The sequence below is a fragment of the Xenopus tropicalis genome, chromosome 7 (assembly GCF_000004195.4).
Source record: "Xenopus tropicalis strain Nigerian chromosome 7, UCB_Xtro_10.0, whole genome shotgun sequence".
NCBI classification, from domain to species: domain Eukaryota; kingdom Metazoa; phylum Chordata; class Amphibia; order Anura; family Pipidae; genus Xenopus; species Xenopus tropicalis.
The window spans coordinates 124,980,920-124,993,859 of NC_030683.2; the positions used below are offsets into that span (position 1 = coordinate 124,980,920).

A 12,940-nucleotide genomic window follows, 5' to 3' on the forward strand; every position below is an offset into this window, starting at 1 on the left:
ATATAAAATTTTTGTGTGAATAAAAAAAAAAAAAAAATCAGTGGGGGGGTGGGTTTGTGGAGAAAATGTCCCGGAAAATACTTTCTTTGTGTTTATTTGATTCCTATTCAAGAGAATTACTTTATATATAGTCAATATAGGCACAGAGTTAAATTTTTTAACATTTTCTAATGGTGGTGTGCCTCGTGATTTTTTTCATGAAACAAGTGTGCCTTTGCCCAAAAAAGGTTGAAAAACACTGGGCTAGATACATTGCACAGGCCAGAGTCCCTAAGCTGCAGCCCACCTAGGCAACAATAGTTTCTGCAGATAACTGAATATTAGTGACGAGCGAATCTGTCCCGTTTCACTTTGCCATAAAATTCGAGAAATGGCAAGAAATTTGTCGAAACGGCGAAACGCGGGTGCAATTTTCATTGCGAAATGCAGAAATTCACTGCGAATCCATGCCTGGCGAAAAAAATTCGCTCATCACTACTGAATATTATACTGACCAAATACACATCAGAATTAATATCACTACTTAAAAAGGTTGAAGTTGAAATTCTAACGCAGATTTTGGCCAGATTCAATTCCGCAAGGAAACACTATTTTATGGTTTATCAGGTGAAAACCAAATAAAGAATATACTTGAGTGTGTGTTTTAGGGTGATAAACACGAACAACTGAATTTCCATCTGGCTCCATGGCACTGAATGAGGAGTAGTGATGAGCGAATCTGTCCCGTTTCGCTTCCCCGAAAAATTGGCCAAAAATTTGCTAAATGGCGAAAATGGCGCCCGTCAAAAAAAATTGTCGCCCGCGGCTATTCTCTTGTCGTAGGCGACAATTTTTGCTGCAATTTTTTTCATCCGTTTCTTAAAACAATCGCCCAATGGCGATCTGTGACTTTATGAACTACTCGGGGGCCATGATGTAAGCTTGGACCTTCTTGCCACAAACAACAAACAACCACTGCCCTAAGGGCACACATACCAACCTCTGTATTATAGAGATTCTCTTGCACCTGATTTTCTTGTTATTTAACCAGTTATTTCTCACTGTAATCAGAGAACAAGATAATTCTGTGTGTTTATCAGTTTGACTCAGATGCGCTTGGTGTGAGCTCAGTGAGGGGTCACTTGGATCAGAGAGAAAGTCACACTCAGGTAAGTACAAATAACTGCATTTTACTTCTACTCCTTCTATAGCTGAGAGATTTATAGAACTTTATGCATTTTGGCACAATCCCATCGCAGAGCATTCATTCTGAAATTGAATCTGTTAATTTACACAATATTGCTCTGCATAGTGAAATGTAAAACTGCCCCATTTTACCTCGCTGAAACTTATGGGCAATGAAGTGAGAAAAAGGTTTTCAAATCTCGCCAATAAGTTTTTATGTGAGTAAACCATAAATAATGTTTTCTGGTTGATTTAAAACTGGCCCTTCATGTGATAAACAGTGTGATGAGTTTTTCTCATTGATTTGCAACTGGATCTATGGGAAGATCTGTAATTGAATTAGGAGATACACTTTTCTCATCAAACCTAATATGTATATGCTTTGTAGTGTCCCATTGTGCCGAAACCTTCAGTCAGCAGCTTTACTGCCTGTATATAGACTTTCCTCGATGGATATGGGTAGATTTGAGAATCCTGTTGGACAAGGACCACATCGGCACATTGATGTGGTCCTCATCCAACAGGCGTCCGTTGTGATCTGATCTTGGAACAAATGATTGGATCAGCCCCATTTGGCCCAATATGTAAGTAGTCAAATTGGTAGAAAAGGGTCTGCTGGTTTGGTAACAATCTCCCAACCAGCTTTACGTGTATGGCCAGCTATACTTTCCATGAATGCACCTAACGAGTGCCATGCAATTATAGAACAACAGAACTATTATAGTTACGGAATTATAAATATCTAACAAAAACAAAGTATTTTCATTTTATAGAAGAGCAGATCAGAAAATTATTATTACTATTTTTGAATAAAGTAACTTATTTGGAAAGCCCCCTGTCTCTCGAGCTCAAAAATACACAGTTTTCTGGAGATTCCTGACTTGGGGGAAATGTTTATCTAGGAAAAATTAGCGATAAGTGAATTTTTCGGCAGGCATGGATTCACAGCAAATGTCCACATTTCGTCATTGGAGAATTATTTCATGAAACGTCTGAAAAAAATGTGCAAAAATTAGTTGCGTATCAAAAATTTTTTAATTGGGCGTGGTTGTGGCAAAATGGCCACGGTTGCAGCAAAAAAAATAAATAAATAAACGCTGGCAGCAAAAAAGTTGCACGACAAATGCATTTTGCAGATTCATTTCACAAATTTCCTTGTCGTTTTCGCAAATTTTATAGCGAAGCGAAACGGAACAGATTTGCTCATCACTAATAAATATTGCTAAGCTTTCTAAATGGGAATCTTTTCTGTAATTTCTGTAGCCCAATGTTTCCCAATCATTCGTGATGGGCGAAATGTTTTGCCAGGCATGGATTCACGGCGAATTTCCTTGTTTCGCCATTGGCGGATTGTTTCGCGAAACGGATGAAAAAAATCGCAGCAGAAAAATTTGCTTCATGTCCAAAAATTGTCGCCTGCATCAAAATAATAGCCGCGGGCGACAAAATAATAGCCGCGGGCGACAAAAGAATAGCCGCGGGCGACAATTTTTTTTTGACGTGCGACATTTTCGCCATTTTGTGAATTTTCCGCCGTTTTTTTTTGGGCGAAGCGAAACGGGACAGATTCACTCATCACTACCAATCATATCAATACCAATTATGTATATTTTTGGAAATTCCTGACTTGTACTAGTGACGAGCAAATAATTCCACATTAATTTCTCAGCTTTTTTTGACCCGTTGTACTTTTTTTTTTATGCAACCATGACTTTTTTGAAGGCAACCACTACTTATTTGACGTGACCATGACTTTTTTGACGTGACCGCAACTTTTTTTAATGTGACTGTGACTTTTTTCCTCACTCTGTGAATTTGCGGCAGTTTCTCAAAATTCATCAGTTTTAGATTCCAAAGCAAAAAGTAGACATCTCCGCCTTTATTTTGCCCATTCACCAAACAAACAGATCACTTATAAAAACTTTTTGTACATGATATTTTGGCTTCTAAAAAAAATGGATTTTGTGTGAATTGGCTTCTGTATCCCCACTGTTACAAGAGGGAAAACCGATACAAAGAAATTTAGGGTTACAGAAGCTAGATGTAGTCCAGTCCTACTGACAATGGACTGGGAAACCTGTAAACAGTTCTTAGTTACAATAGCCAACTGGGATTCAAAGATGGCGGAACTCAGGACTAACTTTAGTAATTCTCTTTTCAGACTTACCTGTTTCTAATATAACCAGATTGCCAGCCCCCGCCTTAGTATGGCCTTCAGCTCCATCCTTGTGCTGCTTCTGCTGGGTGAGTCCCTACAACTTCTCTTCCTTCCTTCCAATAATAGCATCACATTACTGCTTCTACTGTATTTTTAAAAAAATACAATATATTTATCAATGGGTGATCAAGATAAAACAGGCCATTCATAAAAAAAATCCTAAAATAATACAAAGGGCCTGATTCACTAAAGGGCGATAAAACGTGCGCTATTTATATTGTGCGCTAAAATTTTTACCGCGTCTTAATTTTGGCGATTTTTCGCACGATTCACTATAAGCACACTCGCGCTTTTTTACGCGCGATATTGCATGCGTTATTTAACTCGCGAAGACTATTTCAATGCGGTATTTGCTGGTACATGTGCTAAATTACGCCCGCGAATAGTCACCGCATATGAATGGTAGCTTAGAAATAGTGTATAAAAATTGTCGCCGCATATAAATGGTGTATATAAATATTAGCCACATATGAATGGTAGCATATAAATAGTAGCATATAAATAGTAGATGCTTATAAATAGTAGCCACTAGTGATGAGCAAATGTGTTCTGGTTTCTTTAGTGAAAAATTAGCAAATCTTTCGAAAGATCCACGAAACGGCAAAAATGTTGTGTGGGCAAAAAAATTGTTGCTGTGACTATTATTTTTTGACGCTTGTATCAATTTTTGTATGTGCGGTGAATTTTTGCGTGGCAAATTTTTTCAGGCGTTTTGCCATTGGCGGATTGTTTTGCGAAACGCATGAAAAAATCCGCCGTAAAAAAATTCAACGCACGTCCAAAAATTCGCTGCAAATCCATGCCTGGCGAAACATTTCATCACTTGTAGCCAAATAGAAATAGTTGCGCAAATGAACGCACGCCATGTTAGCCATACACGCCAATACTTGCAGAAAATTACTGTATTAAAAATGACCATTTCGCTGCAAACTGGCGGCTGCATCACTCTGGGGGAAACACAGACTTGAATAAATAACACTGTAAGTCCATATTTTATTGCAAAAAATCATTTACTGTACTTTTGTATAATTTTTCGCCTGCCTGTAGTAGGTGTTAATTTTCGCATAGCCGAATGCGATATTTAGCGCGCAAAAGTTATAGTGAATCATGCGATCGTATTCTTTTCAGCGCGGAAATTAATGCAAGAGGTAAAACTAGAGCGAGAAATAACCCATGCGAAAATGGCGATTTTTCGCACGCGATAATACTATGGTGAATCGCGCGCAAATTATTTTGCGTTTTTTTAACGCAAAAAAGCGTGCGATAATTTTTATCACTCTTTAGTGAATCAGGCCCAAAGTATCATCACATCTTTTGATACATGCTCTGTGCCCCTATATAGTACGACACACATGCACACCCCATATGATGATATATAAGGATCTCAGGAGGGATAAATGAGTCCTGTAATAACATAATGCATAAAGCCTCAGGTCAGGGAACTCTGTAATTAACAAACCTTTTAGGATAATGCCAGATGGGAAGTTTTGCAACCCCCCTTTATAGGGGAACAATGACTAAAATGAATGTTTAATATAAGCTTCATCTCACAGAAATAAGACTTTATAAATATAATCAATTAAGGATTCTGAAATAATCAAGTTAATCTGCACTATCATCCCTCTGAGCAATCTGTCTGTCTTACATACTCTGTACATGCTGGAGTCAGATTTTGGTTTACATTTAGGTCAGTACAGGTATGGGACCCGTTATCCAGAATGCTCGGGACCAAGGGTATTCTGGATAAGGGGTCTTTCTGTAATTTGGATCTCCATACCTTAAGTCTGCTAAAAAAACAATAAAACATTAATTAAACCCAATAGGATTGTTTTGCATCCAATTAGGATTAATAATATCTTAGTTGGGATCAAGTACAGGTACTGTTTTATTATTACAGAGAAAAGGGAATCATTTAACCATGAAATAAACCCAATAGGGCTGTTCTGCCCCCAATAAGGGGTAATTATATCTTAGTTGGGATCAAGTACAGGTACTGTTTTATTATTACAGAGAAAAGGGAATCATTTAACCATGAAATAAACCCTATAGGGCTGTTCTGCCCCCAATAAGGGGTAATTATATCTTAGTTGGGATCAAGTACAGGTACTGTTTTATTATTACAGAGAAAAGGGAATCATTTAACCATTAAATAAACCCAATAGGGCTGTTCTGCCCCAATAAGGGGTAATTATATCTTAGTTGGGATCAAGTACAGGTACTGTTTTATTATTACAGAGAAAAGGGAATCATTTAACCATTAAATAAACCCAATAGGGCTGTTCTGCCCCAATAAGGGGTAATTATATCTTAGTTGGGATCAAGTACACGGTACTGTTTTATTATTACAGAGAAAAGGGAATCATTTAACCATTAAATAAACCCAATAGGGCTGTTCTGCCCCAATAAGGGGTAATTATATCTTAGTTAGGATCAAGTACACGGTACTGTTTTATTATTACAGAGAAAAGGGAATCATTTAACCATTAAATAAACCCAATAGGGCTGTTCTGCCCCAATAAGGGGTAATTATATCTTAGTTGGGATCAAGTACACGGTACTGTTTTATTATTACAGAGAAAAGGGAATCATTTAACCATTAAATAAACCCAATAGGGCTGTTCTGCCCCAATAAGGGGTAATTATATCTTAGTTGGGATCAAGTACAGGTACTGTTTTATTATTACAGAGAAAAGGGAATAATTTAACCATGAAATAAACCCAATAGGGCTGTTCTGCCCCAATAAGGGGTAATTATATCTTAGTTGGGATCAAGTACACGGTACTGTTTTATTATTACAGAGAAAAGGGAATCATTTAACCATTAAATAAACCCAATAGGGCTGTTCTGCCCCAATAAGGGGTAATTATATCTTAGTTGGGATCAAGTACACGGTACTGTTTTATTATTACAGAGAAAAGGGAATCATTTAACCATTAAATAAACCCAATAGGGCTGTTCTGCCCCAATAAGGGGTAATTATATCTTAGTTGGGATCAATTACAAGATACTGTTTTATTATTATTACAGAGAAAAAGGAAATCAGTTTTAAAATTCTGAATTATTTTATTAAAATGAAGTCTATGGCAGATGGGCTTTCCGTAATTCGGAGCTTGTATCCCATGTATCTTACATGTATCAAGGCCTCATTTACAAAGTGGGGGGTAGGAAGCAAAACATAAGTGCAGAATGTAAGTTGTACCCAATCTTTCTATACTTAATAGAGTCCATCATGGCATCACAGAGAGCCAAGCAGTGCTGTAAAAAAATGTATATCCAGGTTTCTTTGATTTTAATTGTATCAGTACTGTAGGGATGCAGTGTATGGAGGATAAAATAGAAAAGCGAAAACTGCATAAAATTAATGATTTTCTTTTTTTAACTTTCTTTCAGCCCAAAGCACGATGCAACAACCGGCAAGTCAAGTCACAATCGGAACTGGTAATATTCTTTAGAATCCTCATTTATAAGACACATTTTTAGAAGGAAATGATCATATTTTCCCCACAATACAACCTTTCTTTGCACCGGAATTAAAAGCAGTTTTTTGAACCTTAATAAAAAGGAATGTAAAATTGCTCAGGGTGCTCATCAAAGCATTTTTGCAATTTTATTAACTGCCAATATAGTGACGTTTGTAACAAATAAAGGTGGAAAATCTTTGTTCATAAGTGATTTCAGAGCTGTTTAAGTTTTTATTAATAGCTAATATAATGACATTTTGTAACAACAGCGCCACCTGCTGGTAAGTTCAGACAGAGAGATATCCCTTCAGAAGGAAAACAGAGAAGGGTTCTGATGTTGCTCTGCTCAGAAAGGACATTGGAAAAGGCTGGATTAGGCTTCTGATTGCATTCCGCTGCAAAATTCCACATTTCGCTATTGGCAATTTTTTTTGTATGTATGAATGAATTTTTTTATTTATAGATTAATACAAACAGGGGGTTATTAAGATAATAATAGATAAATACACAGTATAACAATAAATACAGATAAATACAGTTGCAATAAGTTAAGAGTCAAAGACACAAGAGGATGGAGGTCCCTACCCCGTAGAGCTTACAATCTATATGGGAGGGTAACTTACAGACACAAATAGGCAAATATAAGTGCTGTAGGTCACAGTGGGTGACACTACAATATAAGTGCCAGTTCCCAGATCAGGGGCTGTGCGAGTGCCCCAATAGTTTTAAAAAGACTGAGGGAGGATTTTCTCCGGAGGAAATCAGGGAGGGCATTCCCAATGTAAGGGGCAGCAGGGCAGAAAGGGTTATGGTGCGAAACAGCAGTAGTAGTGGGGGGCGCAACCAAACGATTGCTCTGCGAGGAACGAAGGAGTCAGCCAGGAACATACGGAGACACAAGGGAAGAGATGTAGTGAGGGGCAGAGGAATGGGGGGCTTTGAAGGTTAGGAGAAGGAGTTTGTAGGATATTCTTTGTTTAATAGGAAGCCACGATAAGGACTTTAGCAGGGGAAGGGCCTGAACTCTCCTGGGTGAGAGGAGGAGAATTCTGGCAGCGGTGTTTAATATAGACTGTAGGGGGGAAAGATGGGAGTTAGGGAGGCCGGTTAGTAGCAGGTTACAATAGTCAAGTCGGGATAGGATGAGAGCATGCATGAGCAGCCTAGCTGTTGCAGTAGAGAGAAAGGGACAGATTTTGGCAATATTGCGTACGAAAAAGTAACAGGTTTTGCAGTGGTGTTAGTATGGTCAGAGAAGGAGAGACTGGAGTCAAAGATCCCCCCCAAACAACGCGCTGAATCAATAGGGTTGATGAGGGTGCCATCAATAGAGATAGTTAAGGGGGGAGTAGGACCAGGCTTAGGCAGAAAGATCATTAGTTCAGTTTTTGTTAGGTTCAGTTTTGTGAAAGTTGTGGTTGTGTTAAAAAATGTAGCAGTTGCATCAAAACAATCGTGGATGTGACAAGAAAAGACATGTGGGTAGTGATGAGTGAATCTGTCCCATTTCTCTTCGGCAGAAAATTCTCAACTCTTTCAAAAGATTTGTGGAATGCTGAAAAATTTGCGAAACGGCGAAAATGTTGTGCTTCAAAAAAAATTGTCACACGCAACAATTCTTTTTGATGCGAGAGACAATCCTTTTGACGTGGGTGACAATTTTTTGACATGCAGCTAATTTTTCCGCGGTGAATTGTGTTGTCTGTTTTGTGGAAAAATCTGCCAATGGCGAAACGCGTAAAATTTGCCGCAAATCCATGCCTGCCGAAATTTTTTCACCCATCACTACATGTGAGTCAAAAAAGTTGTGCAGTAGCCGAATTTCGGGAATTTTTCAGCAAAGCAAAATGGGAAAGATTCGCTCATCAGTACTTCTGATCTCTTTCCTGAGCAGAGCAACATCAGAACCCTTCTCTGTTTTCTTTCTTAAGGGATATCTCTTTGTCTGTACAGTTACAGGAACTGACCAGCAGGTGGCACTGTTGTTACAAAATGCATTATATTAGCTATTAATAAAAACTTAAACAGCTCTAAAATCACGTATGAACAAAGATTTCCCACCTTTAGTTGATCACTCTAACCAGTTGCATAAATTGAAAGGCCATTGGTTAATTTCTCCCTTGCAAAGGCATAGGCAAACAGACTCGCTGTGAAATTCTGCATTTTGCCATTGGTGAATCTTACTAAATGGGCCCCTTAGTAGACTGTTGGAAGACTTTTTTCTTTCTTGAGTATTTATAATTTGTTGTTTGGATTTTTTGACAAAAATGTTTTGTATTTTGCAAGGTAGATGGTAAAGCAATTTGGGAATTCTTATCAGCTCAAGTAAGTGGGCAAGATAGAAAGATTTCCATTTAGAAAAAAAAACCTGCCTATTGGTTTGAATCAGTGAATCTGCCCCATTTCGCTACTTCAAAAATGTTTTAAACTGCTTAAAAATATGTGAAATGTGGCTACCACAAGATTTTTTGATGTGCGTGACTTTTTCTAATGTGATTGCAACAGTGGTTTATTTGAAGCAACTGCAACTTTTTTAATGCGGCTGTGACTTTTTTTTTTACGTGACTGCGACCTTCTTGACATGACCCCGACTTTTTCCTCACTCTAGGATTTTTGTCACAGCTAGTGATGAGCGAATCTGTCCTGTTTCACTTCACCAAAAAATTTGCGAATCTTTCCAAAGATTCGTGAAATGGCAAAAAATTCACGAAAACGTGAAAATGTTGCGTGTCAAAATAAATTTTTTGATGAGAGAGACAATTCTTTTTTGACGCACAACAATTCTTTTGACGTGGGCGCCAGTTTTTGAATGAATGAATTTTTCCGTGAATCCATGCCTGCTGAATTTTTTCGCCCATAACTAGTCACAGCAAATTTTTGCCGACTTTTTGACACAATTGCGACTTATTTGACATGACTTCTTTATGTGACTGCCACCTTCTTGATGCGCCGCTGACTTTTCCCTAACTCCTAATTTTTGCGGCAGTTTTGCGAAATGCAGAATTTTGCAGCGAATCTAAGCCTGGCGAAAAAATTCACTCACGACGACTAGTTGCGTCTTGGAAGGTCTGAGCTCCAGTTTAGTTGCCAAAACATCATGAAGAAGATTCAAGATAAAAAATAAAAAATGAATTTGTGTGAATTTAAATCAAATCAACCTTTGATAAACAGGAAATTCCTTCAATTGTTCCTCATTGCATTTTTACTTTCTATACATTCTTTACTTATTTGATTTAGATAATTTGAGATGATTTAGATGCACTGTTGTTGATATGAGTTATTTGTATCTTTTTCCTCAGTTTCTTTCATTTTTTCGGCTAATTTATATATTGTGCATTATGTTTTACAGCTTCGTCTCTCTCCTGTACATCATGTTTTCAGCAAGGTTCCACCCCCTGCACTGGCTCCAGTATAGAATGTCCGGCAGGAACTATCTGTGCCTCACAACTGTATTTTATGTCTTCAGGTACGCTGAGTATTCCAAGGGGAAATTTTGTTTTAAAGGGGAACTAAACCCTGCTGCACAGCGCGGCTCAACCAAACCTTACTCAGCTGTTGCTGGACTACAAATCCCAGAATAATATAACATATAATGAAGTGTGAGGTATGCTGGGAGCTGTAGTCCAGCAACATCAGGGCTGTATTCTTAAAGCAATATTGCACAATAAAACTTTCCCCCAAATCCCCATTAAAATGCAAGAAATCCCCCAATGAGAATCCCAGCTGATGTGAGTAAATCCGGCCCCCTGTTCTCTGTTCCTGCAATTGGAGTTGGGAGCAATAAGCACAGTTTCCCAGCACTGAACAAGTCTGTCCCTTTATCCCCATGTCTGATTCCTGTGCCATATAATGACGGGAAAAATGCCATCATTATCTCTATATGTAAGGTACCAGCAAGGGGCCTGACACAGTGCTGGGAATCAGCATTCTCATTGGTCACTTCTCTTGCACTTACAGTCACATTGTTGCTCAGTAGAATTCTCATTGGGGAATTTCCTTACATCTATAAATATGTTTCTTCTTCCTTCAGTACTCAAAGTGTTTTACTTTGAATAAAATATTTACTTAGTTAATGACAAGGGTTAAGCATTGCAGCATTAATGTTACACTAATGGGGGGTAAGTACAAGGCCTCACATGTACAATATAAAGCAACAAGAGACGTGTGCATGACTGTATAAGGGGCAGACTAATTGGGCTTGAATATTAACAGGCAGAACTATAGCAAAGTATTCAGCTAGTCAGTATTTTAAATAGGTATGCACTATATCCACTATTTCAGGATTCGGCCAAACCTTGAATGCTTTGTGAAAGGTTTGTCCCAATACCAAATCCTCATGTGCATATGTAAATTAGGCATGTTTATCATTTAACCATGAAATAAACCCAATAGGGCTGTTCTGCCCCAATAAGGGGTAATTATATCTTAGTTGGGATCAAGTACAGGTACTGTTTTATTATTACAGAGAAAAGGGAATAATTTAACCATGAAATAAACCCAATAGGGCTGTTCTGCCCCAATAAGGGGTAATTATATCTTAGTTGGGATCAAGTACAGGTACTGTTTTATTATTACAGAGAAAAGGGAATCATTTAACCATGAAATAAACCCAATAGGGCTGTTCTGCCCCAATAAGGGGTAATTATATCTTAGTTGGGATCAAGTACAGGTACTGTTTTATTATTACAGAGAAAAGGGAATCATTTAACCATTAAATAAACCCAATAGGGCTGTTCTGCCCCCAATAAGGGGTAATTATATCTTAGTTGGGATCAAGTACAGGTACTGTTTTATTATTACAGAGAAAAGGGAATCATTTAACCATTAAATAAACCCAATAGGGCTGTTCTGCCCCCAATAAGGGGTAATTATATCTTAGTTGGGATCAAGTACAGGTACTGTTTTATTATTACAGAGAAAAGGGAATCATTTAACCATGAAATAAACCCAATAGGGCTGTTCTGCCCCCAATAAGGGGTAATTATATCTTAGTTGGGATCAAGTACAGGTACTGTTTTATTATTACAGAGAAAAGGGAATCATTTAACCATGAAATAAACCCAATAGGGCTGTTCTGCCCCAATAAGGGGTAATTATATCTTAGTTGGGATCAAGTACAGGTAATGTTTTATTATAACAGGGAAAAGGATTTTTTTTTTAAATTTGAATTATTTAGTAAAAATGAAGTCTATGGGAGATATCCCTCCTGTAATTGAGAGCTTTTGGGATAACGGGTGCCATTCCTGTATAACATTTGTCTAATTAAATCTGTTTTAATTCTAAGCCCTTTTGGAAGCAGTATGTGTCTTTCCTTATGCTATTCTTACACTGCCCATCCTGGCTATGTGCTTCACTGTAACAATGCTGTAGTGCTGTGTATATATATATATATTTATTTGTACAGTGCTACTTGTACACTCAGGGCTGGTTTAACAGTAATTATTTCAGTTATGTTAATAAATCCTTGGTTATCCTTGTTCTTTATAGATCAGGTAAGCAGTACATATGTGATCAGAGGATGTCTACAGGAACAGATGTGCAACCAGCCATTGATGTTTCATATTCTTGACTTCATCGTGGGTCAAGTGTTCTCCTGTTGCTCCACTAATGACTGCACTCCGCCAGAACTCCCATGTAAGTGCCTCTGTGCTCCAACCAAAGGGTAAACATATTTCTTATCCTTCATCTAAATCCATGTAGTGCATTCAGTAACTTATGGAAGCTGGCTCTTTTCCTCTAATTTATCTACTACTGACATCAGTAGAAGAAAAGATTTTGGAAGGGGTAATAAGGGATAGGGTACTTGAATACATTGCAGTTCACAATACTATTAGTTTGTGCCAGCATGGTTTTATGCGTAACAGATCTTGCCAGACTAATTTAGTCGCCTTTTATGAGGAGGTGAGCAGGAACCTTGATGCTGGAATGGCATTTGATGTCATCTACTTGGACTTTGCTAAAGCGTTTGATACAGTACCTCACAGAAGGTTAATGATCAAATTAAGGAATATTGGCCTAGAACATAATATTTGTAATTGGATAGAGAACTGGCTGAAGGATAGAGTACAAAGAGTGGGGGTAAATGGAACATTTTCT

General features: G+C 37.9%; 1 long non-coding RNA gene across 1 annotated transcript; it reads left to right on the forward strand.

The window, feature by feature from the left end:
- The first annotated feature begins 907 nt into the window (after positions 1-907).
- Positions 908-10,304, forward strand: LOC101734574. The gene is made up of 4 exons (XR_004223700.1): positions 908-1,148; positions 3,326-3,408; positions 6,774-6,821; positions 10,194-10,304. It is a non-coding gene; the product is annotated as an uncharacterized LOC101734574 (long non-coding RNA).
- Positions 10,305-12,940: the final 2,636 nt, after the last annotated feature.